Below are 20,922 nucleotides of genomic sequence, written 5' to 3' on the forward strand. Positions count from 1 at the left end.
GGACAAAAGGATAGTCCCAGGCTCAAGATCTTAGTTTCCTTAGGGGTTAGGACGATATTGGTTAGGTTGATTATTGAGGGGGACCCTGTTGGTTTCCCCGTTTCTTGTTCGCCCATCTCCGTTGGTTCTGCTTTCTGTTTGCACCCCCATTTCTTTTTGTGGCATCGTCTCCGCTCTGCCCGCTTGCGGTTCGCCCTTGTCCTGCTTGGGTGAATTTCACTCTCGGTGTTCCATGTTTAATCAGATTGAGTGCTTGTGAAGCAATGTATGGCGCGAGAGTGTTATTGTTGCCACCATCGGGGGGAGGGGGGTGAGGGAGGGGGGGGGGGGGACTAGTTGGGAACGGGGTTTGTTAACTGTTGCGACGCTACTTAGCCTTTAGGGGATGTTGGGCTCATGTATCATTTGCTGCACTCTTCCTCTGCCGGCCATCCGGCCACGTTTGGATTTATGCCTAAGAACTCCCTGGCATGCATTGGACTTGCAAACTGAACTCTGTTATCATGTCATGCCACCCCGCCCTGCAACTTCCCATTTATGTCTTCGAGTGCTCATTGCGGCTTCCCCTGTGAGGGACTTTTAGCGGAATTGTCGCCTGTATGATTTTCTTTTCTCTTTCTTTCACTTTCCTCTCTTTCCGGCAAAAATTTGAATAAAAATACGTTTTACAAAAAAAAATTGGTATTTCAGGAGGGTACACTAATGTCACATGGATTTTGCACATACATGGGCTCCCTGGAACATTTTTTAAACATGCCAGCATATTCGATATGTGCAGCAGCACTGAACCCCAGACAAGAATGAACCCAGCTTGCATGAGCTACTTCATGCAGTGCACACTATGGGAAGTGTGAGACATCTTGTTTGCTAGTTCTATCGCGGGCTTTGGGAAAATATGGAAGTATGGCAGATCCCTTTAAAGCAGAGCTGGGAGACAGACCTCATCCAGAAAATACTGGATAAAGACTTTGCACGTATACTTGAATATCCCAATCTCATCTACTGCAATTCTAGATTTAAATTTATCCAGTTCTCTATTGTGCACAGGGCGTATCTGATGCCACACAGGCTCGCTAAGATGTTCTCCACCGTCCCCTTCAGCTGTTCCAAACGTAAAGCTCTAGAAACCAAACTCTTACATATGCTCTGGAATTGTCCCCATTTATCTTAGTACTAGGCAGAAGTAGCATTGGCCTTTTAGATGCTACAGGGTTGGATCAATGGAATACACACCAACACAGTCTCTTCTTGGTCTCCACCCATGGCCACGAGGTTCCAAGTTGATATTGAGATTTGCTGATCTGGCCTTATTACGCAAAGAGGCCTATAACACGACACTGGAAATCCCGAATAGCCCCAAGCATAAAGAAGCATTTGCAATGCAATCGGTCTCGCCCTTGGGACTTAATATGTATTTAGCTATGAAGCACATTACCCTGAGTGCTGAAACATCTACTGTTCTTTAACATGGAAGGAAAATAAGCACCAAACTGCGTGACACGCAAGCACTGGCAGAGATAATAAGTCCGCCTTGCATTCTGAGTCTGACTAAAACAGTTAAAAAAAAAGCCAGCTGCATTCATAAATCAAAACAAACAAGCATTGACAAAGCCAGGTTGTCTGGCTTTGGAAAGACAAAGATGTGTTCATTGTTTTTCCAACACATACAATAAATACTGAAAAGTAAAATAAATTTAAAAAAGTAATGAACTGAAAGAATGTAGAAATGTCTAAATTTATGTTTACAAAACATTACATAAAAAAATGACCCACTACAAAAATGACGCATTGCAAAAACAAATAAAAAAAATTGAAATGAAAGCAGAGATTGGCCTACCAAACCCAGCAATGAAGTGGAGTATTTTCTAGAAGGATGCACAGATGTGGAAGAGCCAAATACTGTCACTCGCAATGCAGAGAAATAATGGCTGGAGTGGGCTGACCCAGTGTCCGATGATGGAGACGGTCACAGGCGGAAGCAAAGAGTAAATGACATTCAAATAAACCTATATTTGAAGTTGCCTGACGAAAGCCCCTTTATGTATGTATGTATGTATGTATGTATATATATATATATATATATATATATATATATATATATATAGGTAGATAGATATTGTAGATATATACATTATGATTTGTTGGTAAACATCAGGCCGGCAAAACAGCTAAAGCTGTCGCTAGGCCAGACATAAAAACAAGCCCTTTCTCTATAAAATACATCCATGAGGAAAATAATTTAGTATTCAATCATTTGGTGCACTTTTGTGGAGTAAAACACTCCCTCAAGCACTGCATTGCAAGTACTACATGGGAAATAGAAAAGTACACTGAATACATCCAACAGTATGAAGTGAGAGATAATATCTACTCCATGTTGATTCGAAAGCATTGGTAATAGGTACCACACACCTGCACAGTCAAAGCAGACCTAACAAACTCTACTGCAGGGTTTCTAGCTAGATAAGATGCTTCCAAGTCAGTCAAACCCAAGCCGGACAGGCCTGCATCATGCTTGTCATTAGAACAATCTATTATCTGAAGCAATATTCAGCAAACAACACATGCTCTAACATTCTATAAAGAGCTAATCCGTACTAACAAGTGACAATCACAGATCACAATACAACAGGGACACAATCAGACTCTGACAATACATTTCCGCATAGGGTTTGTGTGGCGCCGCGGCCAGGGCGACTGACGCTGGAATCTGGGGACCACGGTTCGATCCCCGGCTCCGGCGGCAGGTTAGCCCAGCACCATGTGACTCTGGGCAATAGCTCGCTTAATCTTCCCGACGGCCCCCCAGCGCCTAGAGACCCTTACGGGTGATTGTGCGCTTTACAAATGTGGACTTTACTTTTTTGTGATCTCAGATAATCACGTGGGAATGCTGATTTGTGATAGGACACTGTTTGTTGTTAACATCTCAGGTACCTCAGACAATTACTTCACTTCAGTCAATCAGTTAATCCCATCAAAGCCTACTTGGATCAAACCCTACTGCAGAGCACTACATAGGAAGAAGTCAACAGAAATTGGACTTTAAACGAATATAACCCTTAGAACGAAAACAAGACAATCAAAAGCTACAATCCCATACACATAAGAATGGGAACCTAAAGTATAAATAAAAGAAACACCAAAGAGCAAAGAGTAATGTCCATGTTGTGAAATTTCACAATAAGTCAGGGGTGCGCATGTGGGATGAAAGGTATCATTTGCTACCAAATCTAACACCAGTAGAGAGAGCCAACTTTTTTCCTTATGATATTGACAAAAGCGTACCACGGACTCCCAGTTTTGACAAATAAAAATATACTTTTGTGCATGCCAAATTTAGTGAGCGTTTATTAAAGGCGCTCAAAGGGCGGAAAGGGGAGTAAATAATGTAACTGAAATTGCCTCCATTGGAGCTGTTCTGTGATTTAAAAAGGAAAAAAAACTGTAGCATATTCTGAAGAGATGCCCGTTCATTAAGAAGTAAAAAAATGGACGCATCATTTTTCGGGGAAAACAAGAAACTGATCTGAAAACCACTAATATTACCAACTTTAGGAGAATGACGGGCGGGCTCAGCCCTACTGGTATTCTAACCTGTGTGCTGCCGGGTACACAGAGTTCTCGGCAGTAGCATTCAAGTCATAGAACTATCTTCCTCTCGGGTACTTCCTGCACCAACCTGGGGGCTGGACTTGCCAAAAGCTTTTTTTCAGGGTCCAGGCCCCTTAAACGCTGCGATTCTGGTGTTTCCTATTTTTGGTGTAAGAGGGCCTCCTTGAAAAGGAAAACAGTGTCCTTGAACACTTTTCGCAGCTGTGCCAGAACATGGTGCCATCTAGTGGCGGCTTGTATTATCTACATCCTGCTGAGTATATAACAAAATCTACAGAGGGCGACAAAGCTTAAGTACATTTAAAGAATAGTAACGGGCAAGGAGTATATGATTTTTTGGAAAGTGCTTTAAACAAACGCGGCCCGTCATGGGACAGACAGAAGACGAGGGGACTACCTTTACTGGCAGCAAAAAAAAAAGTTACCAGTGTATCACACCGACAGTAAAGCATCCAATCCCTGCGTGCACATCTTTTATCTCCCCGCGGGCACGCTGGAATCTTGTCGATTTCAAAAGGTCCCTGCATGGCAGAGCAGCGCATGTGCTGCTTTCGCCAGGCAGAGACTAAATAAATGGTGAGATGAGGTGGCACAATGGGAACTTGTGAAAAGTGATGCTCTTCATCAAGATGAGTATTGCAGACTCCACAAAAAGCCTGTTTTCCCGGAATGGGATACTCTTTTAGAGGGGTTTATAGTGCAGGATTTGGCACCTGACTAACTGACCTCTACACACATTCCCCAACAATCCTGGAGCAGGTGCTGCTTGGTTGGCCACCCCTTTGGGCCCTGTGAATTTGTTGATGATGCTGAAGGTACTTTTTTGGAGGCAGTTTCTGATAGAGGCCTAGTTGGGTCCCATCTCTAGCCCGTCTGTTTCAACATAGAGTCATTCTCTCGCTCTACCCCTCGCATTTACCACTTCTGTATCCCCTCAAGAGTGTTTGGATTTTATACCATAGGCAAAGCCGCCATGGGTTGGGAGGGTGTGGGCGGGGGGGGGACAAGTCTATTATTGTTTCTTTCAAAATGTCATGACATACTCTACAATTTATTACTTGACTGGGGACCTATGTAACGTCATCTGCTTCATCGCTTCTATTCCTTTCCAGTCATTGCTGTACGTACTGTAATGTATTAACAAAAATGCAAGAAACGGTTAAAAATAAAATATCAATCCACAGCACTGCATGCCATGAAAAAAAGCTTACAATCTAAGTAACATTTTTAAATAAAGGCATGTGTGGCTGTAGATACACATACAAGTGCACAGACTGTAAAGCAGTCCCCAACTAAGCGATGGCTAGCCTGAATATGTTGCAGAGGACTATCCTACCCAATACACAAAATCCTGTCTGGGGTGGTGCTAGCACCTCCCAAGGCAGGAAACCCTTTGTCCAAGCCTCCCTCGCTGGAAGGACTCCCAGCAGCAGGAGGTCAGACTTGTGTCTGTGATGGCAGCATCCATTTTGTGATGCCAAGGCTCGAGTTAACTTTAACCGGGGTTCTCAGTTACATGCATGTCGTGTCCCTCTAGTAGGGTGGAATGCTACCCCCGTCGCCAGAACTGGCGAGGGGGTAGTATTCCAATTCGTATGACACCTTACTCGACATGTTTTGATAATGTTATACCAAAGTTAGCATTCAACCGCGAGGTTGATAATGCACTTAAGAGTATATGGTATAGCGTTATCATGGAACAGCTATTAGGACTTGGTTCCGCAAGCTGCAGACGGGCTCAGCTCATGCCAGAGCACCATCTCACATAATTCCAAGCACTCTGCCTTCAGGATTGATAAGGCCTGCCATAGGAGTGACTGATAGGCATATATGTGTCCATTTTAGGGTTAGATATAGGTATACTATATCTATAGCAAAGGGCGATTACACCACCTTGCCCCAGCTGTCTTAGCAGCCAGTTGTGTCAGTTTTGGATGGCCAGCCAGGTGTGGCATAATGCATGCTGCAGCCCCTGGTAGGCCCTGGGTACACCTATGCCCTGGGTACCTAAGGTACACTGTACAGGGACTGATAAGGTGACTCGGTATCCAATTAGATATGTACCTAGGGTACATGGAGTCCATTTTACAGAGAGAGCAGGAAGCCTGGGGTCCTGAATAGCAGGATCCCAGGCCAACTAAGTCAAAAACCAGCAAAACACTAGGCAAAAAGTTGGGGGCAACCATAGTCAGATATCCACCTTCCTACAGCGGTTATCACGTCTGCCACCGCGCTGGATGTTAGTCTGCGGCCCGTGGCTGGCAGGACGGGTGGGGGTGCCCCTTCCTTGGCCACGAAAGAAGCGAAAAGCAGCAGATTGCTGGCGCGGGGCCGACAGGCCCAAGGACTTGGCCGTAGCCCTGGAGTCCTTAAAGCGCTCAAGAGCACTGTCTGCCTGGTCGCCAAAAAGGCGACGGCCATCAAACGGCATGTCCATAAGGGTGTTTTGGACATCAGCCGAAAGGTTGGCGGACCTCAGCCAGGCGTGGCGACGAATCGCCACCGTTGTTGCCATCGCGCTGCCCAGCGAGTCCGTTGTATCCAGCCCACATCGGATGGAATACTGTGCCGCATCTCGACCATCCGCAAGGGCTTGGGCGAGTTTAGTCCGGGCCTCCTCCAGACATTGTGGCAGCATGTCAGCGACCGTGTCCCACAGATAGTGGGTATAACGGCCCAAGAGGCACGCGGTGTTAACTGACCGCAACCCCAAACTCAGTAAGGAGAACATCTTCTTATACCTCTTGGATTCCCGATCGGGGAGAGCTGTCGGGAATGCGGTCTGGGAGTTAGAGGCCTGTATGACCAGGCTCTCGGGAGTGGGTTGGGTGGACAGGAAGCAAGGGTCGCCCGGAGCCGGGCGGTGGCGTCTGGCCACGTTCCTATCTACAGGGGGACTTGTAGCGGGCTTGGACCAGGTGTCCAGAAGAACGTCGGACAAGGCCTCATTAAACGGCAACATAGGCCCTGAAGAGCTTGCTTGTGGTTTAAGGACCTCAGTGAGGAGGTTAGTCCTCACGGCCGCGACGGGGAGTTCAAGGGATAAGGCCTTGGCCGCCCGCGTCACCACCACACTATAGGCAGCCCTGTTCTCCGAAGCCACGGTAGGAGTGGAGACAAAACCAGTGTCTGGCGAAGTGTCCAAACCACTGGCATCCCCTAGCCCCCCTGCCCAGTCCTGATAAGACAGGCACTCACGTGCCAGAGGGTCCTCAGACCCCTTCCAATCCGCCTCGTCACCCACCTCCTGGTACTCAGGGTAAAATGATGGGGCCGGTTCATAGAAGAAAAAATCTCCCATCGGCGTCGAATGCGGCGTCGAGCGACGCCTTTCCGGCATCGGAACCTGGTCGGAGGGTGGACCGGGGACAACGTCGTCCGTGGACAGCGCCGGAGGCGACACCCTAGGGGCCGGCGAGGTCGCAAGGTCGACCGGCAACGACCTGGATCCGGATCAAGTGGGGCCCTGCGGCATCGGGACCGCAGTCGCTGACAGCGCCGGGGCCAAAGCACCCGACGGCGCCCGGGCCAAAGCACCCGGCCCGCTTGGGCTCCCAGTTGGGGCCGCTGGGCCCGAAGGCGCCGCGGAACCAGACGGAAGAGTGAGCGACCTCCTGGCCGTGAGGAAGGCGTTGATCTCCTCCGGCGTCGTGTTCTGCCCATGGACCGGCAGGTATGGAGCTAGCCGCGGCTCCGGCGGAACCGCGTGGGCGGTGTCGCCCGAATCCCCGGCCGCGTCGGGGGAGTCAGAAGAGCGATGTCTATTCTTCTACTTCTTGTGCCTCTTACCTGAGAACTTGGAGCTCGAGGAGTGGTGTTGATCCTCCGAGCCGTGATGACTCCGGCCCCGCGACCGGTCCCTCTTCCTCCTTCCGGACCGGAACCTCGAACGGCGCGGGCCCGACTGCCGGAGCTCGAGCGCTTGCGGGACAGCTCCCACCTAGCCTTCGACGTCAAGGCCCGGCAGTCGGGGCACGACTTGTCATCGTGGTCGGGCCCCAGGCAATGAAGACACCGGCGATGGGGGTCGGTAACCGACATCAGTCGGTTGCAGTCGGGGCAGGGCTTGAACCCGGGCATCCCTACCGGCACCGTCTGAGTCGTTAGACTTCGAAGAAAGATCAAAAATGATCGAAAAAGTTTAGTCAAAAAGTGACTAAGGGTACCACTTTTTCCAGATCGGCGCTTGCGGGTGCAGAAAAAATAGGAACTGACGTCAGCGCGCGAGGGCGGCGTCTAAGTACTCCGGCGACGTCATCCCAGCGCCAACGACGCCGACGACGGACGCGGAGCCGCAGACCACGCCTACCGACGCGCAAGGGTACTGCTACGCAAAAGTTTCCAGATCCAGTCTGACACCTGGGGATATTCTAAGGTAAGGAATCTAATACTAACCTGTTTCTTTCAGATAGGTTTAATTAGCTGTGCAAAGCAGTAGTGTGCAAGAAGCGTCCACCTTCCCGCATAGATCTCAGGAGCCAAATTGAAAGGTTGAGAGCATGCTTGGTTCGGGGTGACTAACTTCTCCATGGCTGTGTGTGAGATGGTCTGGCCTGAAGGGAAGTCTCTTGTGAGGGACTACCAAGGGTTCTAGGAGTGTGGTAAACCAGCTGTCTACCCCAGGTGGAAGCCACCAGGATGAGCGTAAGGGAAGTCAGCCGAAGTAGTCGAACCAGGAATGGAAGAAGTGGTTGAGACGGAAAAACATTTTCAAATATCCCTGGCCAGTTCATCCATAGTGCATTGTCCATAGACAGTGGGTGTAGGTACCCAGAGGCGAAGCTTGGGCATTTAGCATTTTCCATGGTGGCGGAGAGATCTACGTCCGAGAATCCCCAACCACTGAAATACAGGGAAAGGACTAGTGGGTGGAGTTCAGAATCATGGAATTGTTGCAGCATCCTGCAGAGAAGGTCTGCGAATTTGTTGTCCACACTCAGGAGGAACTCCGCCAGCAGATGGGACTCTGTGGTAAACTGCCCACCCCCAAATGCCCTGCGCTAACACAGATAGCTGGTGAAAACTAGTGCAGCCTTATTCCTGTAGGTAATACATGGCATCTCTGTTGGCCGTCCGAATGAGGACCACCTTGCTCAGGATGTGGTGCTAGAAGGCCTTCAACACTAGGTGACTGCTAACAGCTCCATGTAATTAATAGGGTGACTGATGCCTGGATTACCACTATCCATGGACATTGTAGTCCTGTAAATGCACTCCCACCATGTGAGGGAAGAGTCTGTTGTAATGGTAAGCTGTAGAACAGGGTCGAGAAACAGCCGCCCCTGCATCAGGTTGTTGGTGTTCTACCAGTATGAGGTAATAGGTGTAACTCCTGATAAACACAAGATCTTCCCAGTGACCCTTCGCTTGAGACCACTGTTGTGCTAAAGATTCCTGCAACAGGTGCATGTCTAATCTGGTGTTGGGGACTATGGCAATGCAGGAGGCCATCATGCCTAGAAGGGCCAAGACTTTTCAGACTGTGAACTGTTGATATGGCTGAAAAAGAGGTAGCAGCACTAAAGAGGACTGCACCCTTGCAGGACTGGTAAAGGCCTTGCCCACTACTTCGTTTAGAACTGCCCCCAGATAGGATTGGAACATTAGCGGCTGGAGGTGGGACTTGGTGGCGTTAATAGTAAATCCCATGTTGTGTAAGAGGTTTATAGTGGCCTGAGTGTATGTGAGTGTAAGGAGATGCCTCTTTTTAGATTGTAACTACCAAGTGTTTGGACTTATGCTGCTGTTTTTTCAACTCAGCGTGCACGGAGGCCTGCTAACCAGACCTTAGTGCCTGTGTCTTAACTCTTAAATGGTTATGTTGAATGGGCTTTTACTCAATTGGCTAAGCTAGCTTACCTGAAAGTCCCTAGTAAATGATAACCATGGTACCCAGGGCATGTAAGTTAGAGGGTCCCCAGGTATTACAGCACTGGTTGTGCCACCCTGTGTGGAACAAAAGTAAAACAAGACTCCCAGATCACCATGTGCAGGCTGGAAGAGCAGCTTAACTGCTGGTCTGACTTTGCCATTTAACGCAAAGACAGACTTCTGCCTGGTGTATGTCTAAGTCATCCATACAGTAGACCTACTGAGTCTAAAGGCTGGGTGCAATATATTCAGTGGGCAGAACATGTATTGTTACACGTTTTGACAGTGAAAACACTGAACTGTTCTTTTTAATGTAGAAAAGCTTGGTCGCTCGATTGGCGAATGCAGAGTTACACACAGACTCCTCAGGTGTGCTAACATTGGATACATTGTAAACACCCTGGGGGGGGGGGGGGCTGGTGATGCTGAAAGGCTGCAACTTGAACTGATACTGTTTGCCACTTACCACAAAGCGAGGCAGCAATGGTATGCCGGATGGATTGGGATGAGGAAGTCGGTATCTTTAAGATCGAGGGCAGTCATGAAGTCGCCATGCTGCAGCAGCAGAATGACTTCCTGTAGAGTGTCCATGTGGAAGATTTCTTACAAGACTTATCAGGGGAGCCGCAGCGTGTGGAACTCTGGCAGGATTGACTGCGAGGGCGAAAGCGGACTCTCTGACCTACCTCTGAACTGCCCAAAGGACTCTGGAGGCAAGCGGGGAGAGCACCGTGACCCTGGGCTTGTGGTAGTCGCGCCGGAACACCAAGGCGGACTCCAAGTACCAGGATCCTTCAGCTGCCACCACCTGGCCCGGGAGCAAGCCGCGCCCCCACCTCCCAGCTGCCTTAATTGACCTCGCCGCTCCCGCTACGCGGTAGCCGCAGCGTGTGCAACTCTGGCAGGATTGACCGCGAGGGCGACAGCGGACCCTCTGACCTACCTCTGAACTGCCCAAAGGACTCTGGAGGCAAGCGGGGAGAGCACCGTGACCCTGGGCTTGTGGTAGTCGCGCCGGAACACCAAGGCGGACTCCAAGTCCCAGGATCCTTCAGCTGCCACCACCTGGCCCGGGAGCAAGCCGCGCCCACACCTCCCACCCTACATAACAGTACCATCTTCCCCGCGACGCGGGAGCGTCCCGGGAGAAGCCCGGGACAAGGGCGGGACCGTCTGTGGCCGTCCGGGGCCGACCGAGGCTGGGCTAGGCCATGGACTTTGGCTCATCTTCCTTCATCTTAAAACTGTGAGACATTTGTTTATGTTACGGCCTCTCTTTTTATGCACGTGTATTCTTAGCAGTTATCTGGTATAATTATGTCTAAACTTAGATCGGCTAAAACCCCCTTAGTGACGAGTACAATGGATAACTACTTGGTTAAAGTAGTAAGTAAAATTAATAAAGAAAGGCGTCTTTCATTAAACCGGATAAGCCCTCTGGCTTCATCTTTCGTCTGACCCCACAGATATTTCTGCTCCTGATCTTAGCTGTACCCAAGGCTCCCAATTATTAATCGGTAATGAAATAGATGCCCCCCTAGTGCTGAGTCAAATAGTTCTAGATAACTCCCAGGACACCTCAGTACAACCTTCCCCGATATCTTCTCCAGTACCATCTCCGGCACGAAGAGCAGTAAGGGCTTGCAGGAAGTTACCTGCTAAGCGTGGGGGGAATAGATAAACTAAGAGAGCCGGCACGCCATCTATAATCGTAAGGGGAGTAAATGAGACCCCAAATAAGACCGAGGTGGCAAAGCTGAACTCTGAACAAATTGATCTGTTGGTGAGCCTCATTGAATCTAAATTCGAACTTCTGATTAAACCTCTTATGGCTAAAATAGATCAGGTTTAAAAAGAAGTATCCAGACTGGGTGGCCTATTGAATTCTCAATTAGGTATGTCAAATAAGAGCACCCAGGGTGGGAATAATACAATTAAAGTCACAGCTGCTACTGGTAATGGGGGTAACAGGACTATACAACCTGTACCAACTACACAACCTGCACCAGCCTCCCAAATCCCCCCTGTAATTATACCAGCCGCTCTACCACCCCCCCTCTCAGCCACTCAACCACCCCTAACGACCCCGAGAAACCAACCCATTTTGATAGGGGGGCACAACCGTGAGGAGAGAAGGGAGATAAATAGAAGACCTTCAGTCAATCTCCCCCCAGATTGTGCACCATACATAGTGGTATTAACTAACGTACCTGGGGTGGATTCTTACCTTTCTGAGTCGGGGATAGAATCTCATGATTCTCTGACAAACAAATCAGTGTCATGGTTGAACAGAAACTGTGGGTTCCCACTGTCCTTCTCAGATGATATAATATCGACTCGTAGAGTTAGCTGGATAGGAAATTCGAGAAAAAATACTAGGGGGGATTGTATTATTGTTAATTTTAGGCATCCGCAGCACGTCGCCACAGTCTAGCTTAGAGCGGCTTCCCCGCCAATTGTTGACACTACTGTATGTGCTCGCCCCCTTGGTTTTTTCGATAACCACCATGGCAATACATCACATTTACATACTACTCTGCCCAAGTCAGTTGCATCTCTGTTTAGGCGTGGCTGCGATATACCTTTGCAAACTGGAATTTATCCTGCGAATAGAATGGACCCATTTCATTACAGGTTGCCCAGGCCAAACAGTCATTTTGATCATCCACTCCCACTGGCCAATCGATATTCCCCTCTATCACTTTTGGAGAAAAATGATTGACTGCCAAACATTCCGAGGAACAATGTTCAGCCCTCACATTCTTCTTGCAGGATCAGGACATGGAATATTGCTGGAATTAAGGCCAAAGCAGGGAATGATACTTGGATCAACTACTTAAAAACTTATGACATTATAGCGTTTCAAGAGACCTTAGATCTGACGGATAGTTTCTCTTTGGATGGGTACAGTCACTTTTGTATTCCAGCAACCTGCAGTACGGCAGGCAGAGCTAAGGCTGGTTTAGTGAGCTTATTCAAACTTGATCTAAAGGGCACACTAACTTTGTGTAACTCAGGATGTCAAAATTGTTTAATTGTTGAATTATCCTCTTCTGACACTCCTAAGATTTTATTTATTCATTTCTATAATTCATGTGCTAATGAGTTAACTAGTTTAAATCTAGATTTTTGGGAGAAATTTCTGTCAGTCTACAGAACCAATGTGAATACTTTTGAAATATTCCTTTTAAGGGACTTTAACATTCATCCCTGCAACCAACCATGTGCCAATACAGAAGAGCAGGGGCCCCCTTATTCCTCTCCTATTCATCTTGAACACTCAAAACGGGGTGAGGCCCTCGAAAACTTTCTGGCAAGATGGAATCTCTATGAGTCTGGTTGGCGGGGAAGGTGGTTCTGGGACCCCCACTTTTAAAGGGTCAGTCGATGGTACTATTATTGACTATATTTTTATGACTTCCTTTGTATTATGTAAGGTTTTATTGTATAAAACTGAGGTCTCGGTCTTCAGTGATCATAACCCGGTGTCAGTAGACATAATATCCGCAGACTTATTAGCTTTTAAAAATGTGACACATAAGGGCGGCCTAAATGTGATTGCTAAAGACCAAGGACGCAGGTTAAAATGGTCCAATATAGTTCCTGAAACCTTGCAAGATGTACTAGACAAGGTTGAAGACGATGTGGCCATATGCCTAGAGAAGCAGGCTCAAAATACTAATGTGGTCATCGCCTTTGATAATATTTGTAGACAAATTAACCAAAGCCTACTTGCTGGCCCCAGAGAGACAAGACATCATGGGAAAAGATGGTTTAATAAAAGGTGCTCTGGGGCACATGCATGTTTACTTAAGGCTCTGAAGGCTACCCCTAAAGATAGAGCTCAAATAGTAAGTTTGAGATCTGCATATAAGAAAGCTATCTTGGATCGAAAAAATGAGTTGAAAGAAGAGGCCTGGCTGCAATTACTTGCCCCTGAGACTTTAAAAAATAGTGGGCAGTTCTGGAAAATCGTTAATCAACCACTATTCTCGGCTGAGGATAACTCTCTTCTAGATACAAACACCCCCGGTTGAGGGCTGGATTTCACATTTTGGGAAAATCTACTCAACCCCAGACTCGAAAAAACAGCAGACTAACATATTTCCTAGCTCTGAGGGCTTACATGTGATCTTTGAAGAGACAGAGGTAGAAAGAGCGATTGAACAGACCTTAAAAAATAAGGCCCCTTGGTCCCGACGGGGTTCCTTCAGATGTTTTTAAATGTGCGCCAAAATTTTGGTCTAAAATCCTGTGTAGTGTTTTTAACGCCCTGAAACAAAACAATATACCGGAGTCTTGGAAAAAATCTATCATTATTCCAGTTTTTAAGAAGGGAGATAGGCAGGACCCCTCCTGTTATAGACCTATCTCCCTAATAGATTCCTCAGTAAAAATCTTAGAACGTGTTATTCTGCACAAACTAACGGTCTGGCTCGACGACAGAGGGGTTCTGTCGAACCTGCAATATGGGTTTAGATCAAAAAGAAGTACTTTAGACCAGTGTCTCAACCTGCAATTGCTTTTAGATAAATACACCAAGGCTAAAGAGGGGTCAATGTATCTGGGGTTCATGGACCTCTCATCAGCATTTGACCTCGTAAATAGGTTCAAGCTATGGCAAATCTTACTTGACATGGGACTAGATCGGGCCCTAGTTAACCTCTTGGTGGATTTACACTCTGGAATATTGGCATCTGTCGGGGTCACCACTGAGGGGCGATGTTCTAGCCATTTTAACTCAGAACGGGGGGTCAGGCAAGGGTGTATCTTGGCCCCCCTTCTTTTTACGGTATATATTAATGCCCTAGAATCTGCATTAAAGGAGGCAACCCTTGATATACCGCGTATAGGGGAACTTGGTATTCCAGTCCTCCTCTAGGCGGACGCTGTCCTTCTTTCACGGATGGGGGTTGGACTCCAACGGCTGCTAGATGCTTTCGGAAATTTTATGGGATCCCTGGATCTTAAAATAAATGCAAAGAAGTCCCAAATCATGATTATAGGGAGGTGCAGCAGGAAGAAGCAATCTAAAACCTTTTACTGCTGCGAAGAAGAACTTTGCAGAGTGCCCACATTCCCCTACCTTAGGATTACTTTTGATGAGAGGGGGAATTGGGGCCCGCAACTTAAAAACAGAAATATCTCTCTTGCTAGAACTACTTCTGCACTCCAGGGCTTCTCAAAAAAACTGGGGGCCTATAGCTGCACTGATGAAGGTATACAAAGCGAAATGCATTGCATCAGCGACCTATGGTAGCTCAATATGGGGCTATAGTGTTTGGATTGCTTACAGGTGACAGAAAACACATTTCTGAGATCAGTTCTATCAGTCCCACAGTCCGCTCCCTCATACACTATTCATTCTGAATTGGGGGTAGGGTTCATCCCTGACATGATAAGAATGGCTCCCGTAATATGCTGGATGAAGACCTGGTTGAACCAGGAAATCTTCTTGAACCATATTATCATGAAAGACTGTCTCCTACTAGAAAATTCCAGTAAGATTCAGTGGTTGACTTATATCAAAAATAGCTTTTTTAACTAGACCGGAGCTTTTCTCCTCCCCAGAGATAATAACTTCCAGGGACATTACACAAATTAAGGGAGCCATGGCACAGTTGATGTCTCTGGAAAGAGAGGAAATAGAGCTCAGAAAACCCACCGTAAGGGCTAATCTTATTGTCGCTAGTTTACCAGGTCCAGAAATGTATCTTAATATGGTGAACCGTCCTTACCATAGGTTTCTTTTAACTCGCTTCCGTTTTAACCTGATCCACTTGAATCTCGGTTACTTTCCAAAATGGAGCACCCCTGAAAATGCAATGCCGTGTTCTTGTGACAATTTTTCCATTCAGAACACATTGCATTTTGTGATGATCTGCGGGCACTTCACGGAACCTAGAATGAAATTTCTGGTCCCAATACTTAGGGAGGCGGGGTTCTTGCAAGTTAAGCCCGCTCTCTTGTACTTGCAATTACTAAAGACCCCCCGGATCACTTTTCATGTCGCTAGCTTCTTAGTGAGCGCTGTCAGAACCAAGAACAGGAGAATGATTAATGGTACATAAATGTTCAGGGATGTATTTTATAAGGATGTTTTCACTGTGAAACTGGTTGCTAGGACACCCAAATTGGGTGACGTTTTTATCCTATTTATTGATTTTTTACCCTATGAAAGCGCTGAAAACACCTTTTTAATTGGCTTAATATCTTTCTTTTTATCATGTGTAAATAATGCATTCAATGTAAGTGTTGTTTTGTACCATTGTCTTTTTATGATATTGATTTATCGAAATAAAGTATTCTGACTGACTAACTGACAGTGGCGGCACCTGGGGGCCAGTCTTTAATGGGAATGAGGAAGTAGACGGTGAGCTCCACTGGGCCTTGTAGGTGTGATGGTACTGGCTCTATGACGTACTTGAAGAGGACCTGTTGCAAAATGGGGTGAAAACCTTGAAGTCAACCCCACACAGGTGCCGTTTGATCAGGAGAAGGAGATGCAAGCCACTGGCTTGCGAGGCCAGTTCCCGGGAACCCGCCTTTGCCTCTACCTTTGGAGCGGTTGCCCTGGTAGGTGCCGCAGAAGTAACCCCTAAAGGAGTCTTGTTGGGACTGCTGGCAATGGAAGGAGAAGAAAGCCTTAGGGGATGTGCCTTTGAAGTCGCTTTGGTAGGCTGACCGCTGAAAGGAGCCGCAATGGTTGGGAGTTTTGGAAGGCACACATAGCCTTGACGTTCTCTGTGGGTTTTTTGTTTTTCTCAGTAGCTTATCAACCTGTGGGCCGAAGAGATCCTCTAAGCCAAACGGCGGGTTGAAGAGATACTGCTGGACATTCAGCTTGAAGCCGGACACACAGTCAGACGCATCTGCAGATAACCATGCTGGAATTGAGGGCGCAAGCTGCAGTGTCAGCATCATCAAGGGCATACCTGATGGTGGTTAGAAATGAGCTTGCGCAGTAAGACTGGCTCATGCCACCTCCAACTGTACTCATCTGGAAGATGTTGGAGACCTCCTCCATCTTGCTCAAGTGAGTCCGCTCTAGCGTGGCAGCCAACCAATGAATTGGTAATAAGCCAGTGGTTGGCTGATTGTGCACAACACATTTGCCTGCTGTGTCAATATGCTTGCTTTCTTTACCTTGCGGGGGTGCATCACTGATGCCCTATGCATTGGCTCTTTTTCAGGCTTTGTGCACTAACAATTATTCGAGAGGGAGTTGATCCTTGGTGTAGACTGGGTCAGAGGGGAAGGCCTTACATATTTTATCCACCCTAGGGGTGGGCACCCGAGCTTTAACTGGGTCTTTAAAAATATCGGAGGCCGGTTTAAGAATCCCATACAACATTGAAAGGCACTGCATGGATCGTTGGGAGCAAGTGGTAGTATGGGAGAGCAGTAAGGCTTTATCAGAGGGTAGAGTTAAGCATTTATTGTACACACTCAGGCAATAAATGATGTCACACACAAAGACTGAACTCAGACCAATTGTTTATATCAAAAGATATTTCTCTGATGTACTTTTATTTATAGATCCAAGCAGGACTTGACACAGGTAAATATGATTGTCCCTTTCAAAACAGATTATTAAAAAGCAAGCTGGATGAAGAATGACTTTTCTTATAGGTTTGCAAAAACGTGCAAATGCAGTTGTAATTACATTTGGATTACTTGTGATTACTTTCCAGGATTACTTTTTCTACTCCGTGTCAGATGCCTAGATATCACACTGGGACATTTCGAGAATAAAAGGTAAGTAAAACAGTTTTTCTCAAAACAGTTTCCTAGGTTTTCATACATTTCTCAACTCCAAACTTAGAACTTTTTCCATAGAACAACAGCCAATGCAGTACTAAGGGAGAAAATTAGGTTATCGGTTTAAAGGTGAGTAATCAGTCTTGGGAGTTAAGTTTCTGGGGTTAGAACCAGGGTTCCCAAAGGATCAAAGATTAACGCAAAGAGCACGCTCAGTGGCACTTGGGTGGCCAGGTGCAGAGGGCTGAGGCCCAATGTTATCCAATGGAGGATAGGGGGCCTCCTGATGGTGGCTGCACATGGGAACGCCACTTCTATGTGAGAGCAAATATCCTAGGGTTTAGCTCAGGGCAAAGAGGGGTCCGACTTAGCACACAAGGTGCACCCACAGATGCACAGAGGCGGCCGGATGCAGGGTTCTGAGATGGTGTGGGGTGCCCAGTTTTCAATAGGGGCTGCCGGTTTTGGCTGCATGCTCGATCCAGGAAGTCTTCCGGGAGGAACCAACAGCTTGGCAGGTAAGTTGGAGGGCTTGGGACATAGGTGCACCTCAGGACCTCTACTCCAGGGCACACGGCAGAAGGATGCAGGGGTGCCTTTTGAGGTCGTATTTCAACTTACTGGGTCACTCGCAGTTGGGGGGGGGGGGGGTGTCCAGTGGCATAGTGCGCCCAACTATAGGGGTGTCTTAACTATCCCATAGGCAGCAAGTTGCAGGTATGGCACAAAGGTATGTGTGTCATGTCGACACTGCAATTTTATCTTCAGCAAAACATGCAACCTGCAATGGCAGTGTGAGTGTGTTAAGGTACAGGAACTCTAAGGGTGGCACATAATGTACTATAGCCCTTAGAGGCTTTTCCTGGTCACAGTGCCCTTGGTACCCATGGCACCTTTTACAAGGGATTTACATGTGGCCAGAGAGGTGCCAATTGGGGGAACAAAGGTACAGTTTTGAGAGAGGACACAGGCCCTGGAAACCTGATTGACAAGGACCGAGGGCACATCGAGTCAAAGTGCATCAAAAATCTGTCAAAAATTGGGGGCCTACTGCAACAATAAAATTGTTATTTACCTTGTAAGCATCTGTTATTGGCATGCAGAGCTGTAGATTTGGATGCTTTGCATACTCCTGGCATCTAGTGTTGGATGCTTGCAATTTGTTTTTCTTCGAAGAAGTCTTTCCCAGTCACGAGGTAAGGTGACTCCTCCTTTCTATGATAGTGCGCATGGGCATCAGCTCCACTGTTAAGATTGTTTTCCCGCAAGAGAATGAGAAGGGACTAAGTGTAGTACAGAGAAGTCATGCGTAGGGAACGTAAATATTAAGAACTGATTGAACCATAGGTGTCTGGGGAGGAGGAAGGGCGCACGTGAATCTACAGCTCAACATGCCAAGAACAGATGCTTAGAAGGTAAGTAACAATCTGTTTGAGACGTGGTCTGTAGATATACATGCTTTGCATAGATTGTATAGCAGTATTCTTCTAAAGCGGTGGCTAACCAGTGGGTGGTCCAGTTGTTTGAAAAGGAAAATGCTACTTACCAGTATGCATCTGTTCTTGGCATGTAGAGCTGCAGAATTATATACTTGTGCATTGATCGCCATCTGGTGTTGGGCTTGGATGTTTGCACTTTGTTGTTGCATTGGAAGAAGTTCTTTGTAGTCACAAGATAGGCGACTCCTCCTTAGGACGATAGTGCGCATGGGCATGGACTCAATCCTCAGATTGTTTTTCGCTATAAAGGGTGAGGAAGGGGTTTGTGAGAAACCGAAAGAGATGTCCATGTGTGATGTATCTAAGTAAGATAGCACTGCAACAGATAAAGGTACCCTGGGAGGCGGATGGGCGTATATAATTCTGCAGCTCTACATGCCAAGAACAGATGCATACTGGTAGCATTTTCCGTTTGAGGCATATGAGCTGCCAAATATATACTTGTGCATAGACTCTACAGTAGTACTCTCCCTAGCGGTGGCCACCTGTATCTGTTGCAGTGGTTTGAAAAAGTGTCCTTAGTACAGCCTGGCCCACAATAGCCTGTTGTTTTGCCTGCACATCTACCCAATAGTGTTTTGTGAAAGTCTGCGGTGTAGACCCTGTTGCTGCTTTACAAAAGTCACCTATGGGAATGTTCCCCAAGAATGCCATAGAAGCCCCTAGTTTGCGTGTGGCAATTCCAGCTTTTGATATAGGGTTACCCTTATGTGGTGGTGAGAAAGCTGAAAAAAGTTGTTTAGTTTTCCTGAAAGATTTTGTCCTTTCAATATAGTAAAGGATAGCTTATTTGACGTCAAGCGTATGAAGAGCCTGTGCTGCTACTGAGTCTGGTTAACCCCTTCGATGCTCATGACGAGCTCAGCTCGTCATGAGGTATACCTCTCGTGTGCTCATGACGAGCTCGTCATGACCACACCCATTTCCATTATGGTCCAGCACAGCAGGGGGATATCTTGAGCAGCCAAGGTGTTAAGGAGAAAAGACTAGCAGCTCAACAGACTGGGTAAGGTGGAAAGCAGAAACGACTTTTGGTAAGAATTTAGGGTTTGTCCTGAGAACCACTTTGTTGTGATGTATTTGCAAAAATGGTTCTTGTATGGTTAATGCCTGGAGTTCACTAACTCATCTGAAAGATGTGATCGCTACAAGGAAGGCTACTTTCCATGCGAGAAATTGTAACTCACATTTATGTAAAGGTTCAAATAGGGGACCCATGAGCCTGGTAAGGACAATGTTTAGGTTCCACTCTGAAGAGGTTGGAACTCTGGGAGGAATTATCCTTTTAAGGCCTTCCATGAATGCTTTGATGTCAGGTATCTTAAACAATGACAAGTGTTGACTTTTGTCGGTAAGCGGCTATGGCAGCAAGATGTAATCGTATAGATGTGTATGCCAGATTACATTTTTGTAGATGCAAGAGATAAATAATCTTTTGAATTGAAGCATCCAGTGGATCGATTGTTTTATTACAGTAGATAACGTATCTTTTCCATTTATCTGCATAGCAAGCGCTAGTGGTAGGATGTCTAGCCTCCTTAATGATATTCATACAATCTGGCAGGAAACTGAGGTAACCAAACTCTAAGACTTCATGAGGCAGATCGCTAGGTTTAGTTGAGCTAGATCTGGATGCCTTATTTCTCCATGGTTCTGTGTGAGGAGCTTTGGAGAAAGGTGCAACTTTTGATGTGGAACTACTGAGAGTTCCAACAGGGTTGTGAACCATGGTTGCCGGGCTCATGTTGGAGTAACCAGGATCATTGTGAGAGACTGTTGTTTGAGCTTGCTCACCAGTAATGGAATGAGCGGGAGAGGCGGAAAAGCATACACAAATCTACCTGACCAGTTCATCCATATTGCATTGCCTTTGAACAATGGGTGTGGATAAATAGAGGCGAAGCTTGGGCATTTTGCGTTTAAATGGGTGGCGAACAGATCTATGTCTATGTGGCCCCACATCTTTTTAAAAACGGATGAAGAACTTGCGGATGAAGTTCCCATTCGTGGATCTGCGGTCTCTGATGACTGAAAAGATCCGCAATTTGATTGTGTACCCCTGGGAGATGTTCTGCTAAGAGGTATATTTTTTGAGGAATGGCCCATCTCCATTTGTGTTGCGCTAGGCGTGAAAGCTGCAGAGTGCGTTCCCCCCTGTTTTTGTACATAGTACATT

General features: G+C 46.9%; 1 protein-coding gene across 1 annotated transcript in view; it reads right to left on the bottom strand.

Annotated features, from left to right (window-relative positions):
* Positions 1 to 20,922, bottom strand: part of CREBBP (CREB binding lysine acetyltransferase) — a 1,783,742-nt gene that overhangs the window by 1,147,013 nt on the left and 615,807 nt on the right. The gene's annotated exons all lie outside the window — the stretch shown is intronic.

The sequence above is a fragment of the Lissotriton helveticus genome, chromosome 10 (genome assembly GCF_964261635.1).
Source record: "Lissotriton helveticus chromosome 10, aLisHel1.1, whole genome shotgun sequence".
NCBI lineage: Eukaryota > Metazoa > Chordata > Amphibia > Caudata > Salamandridae > Lissotriton > Lissotriton helveticus.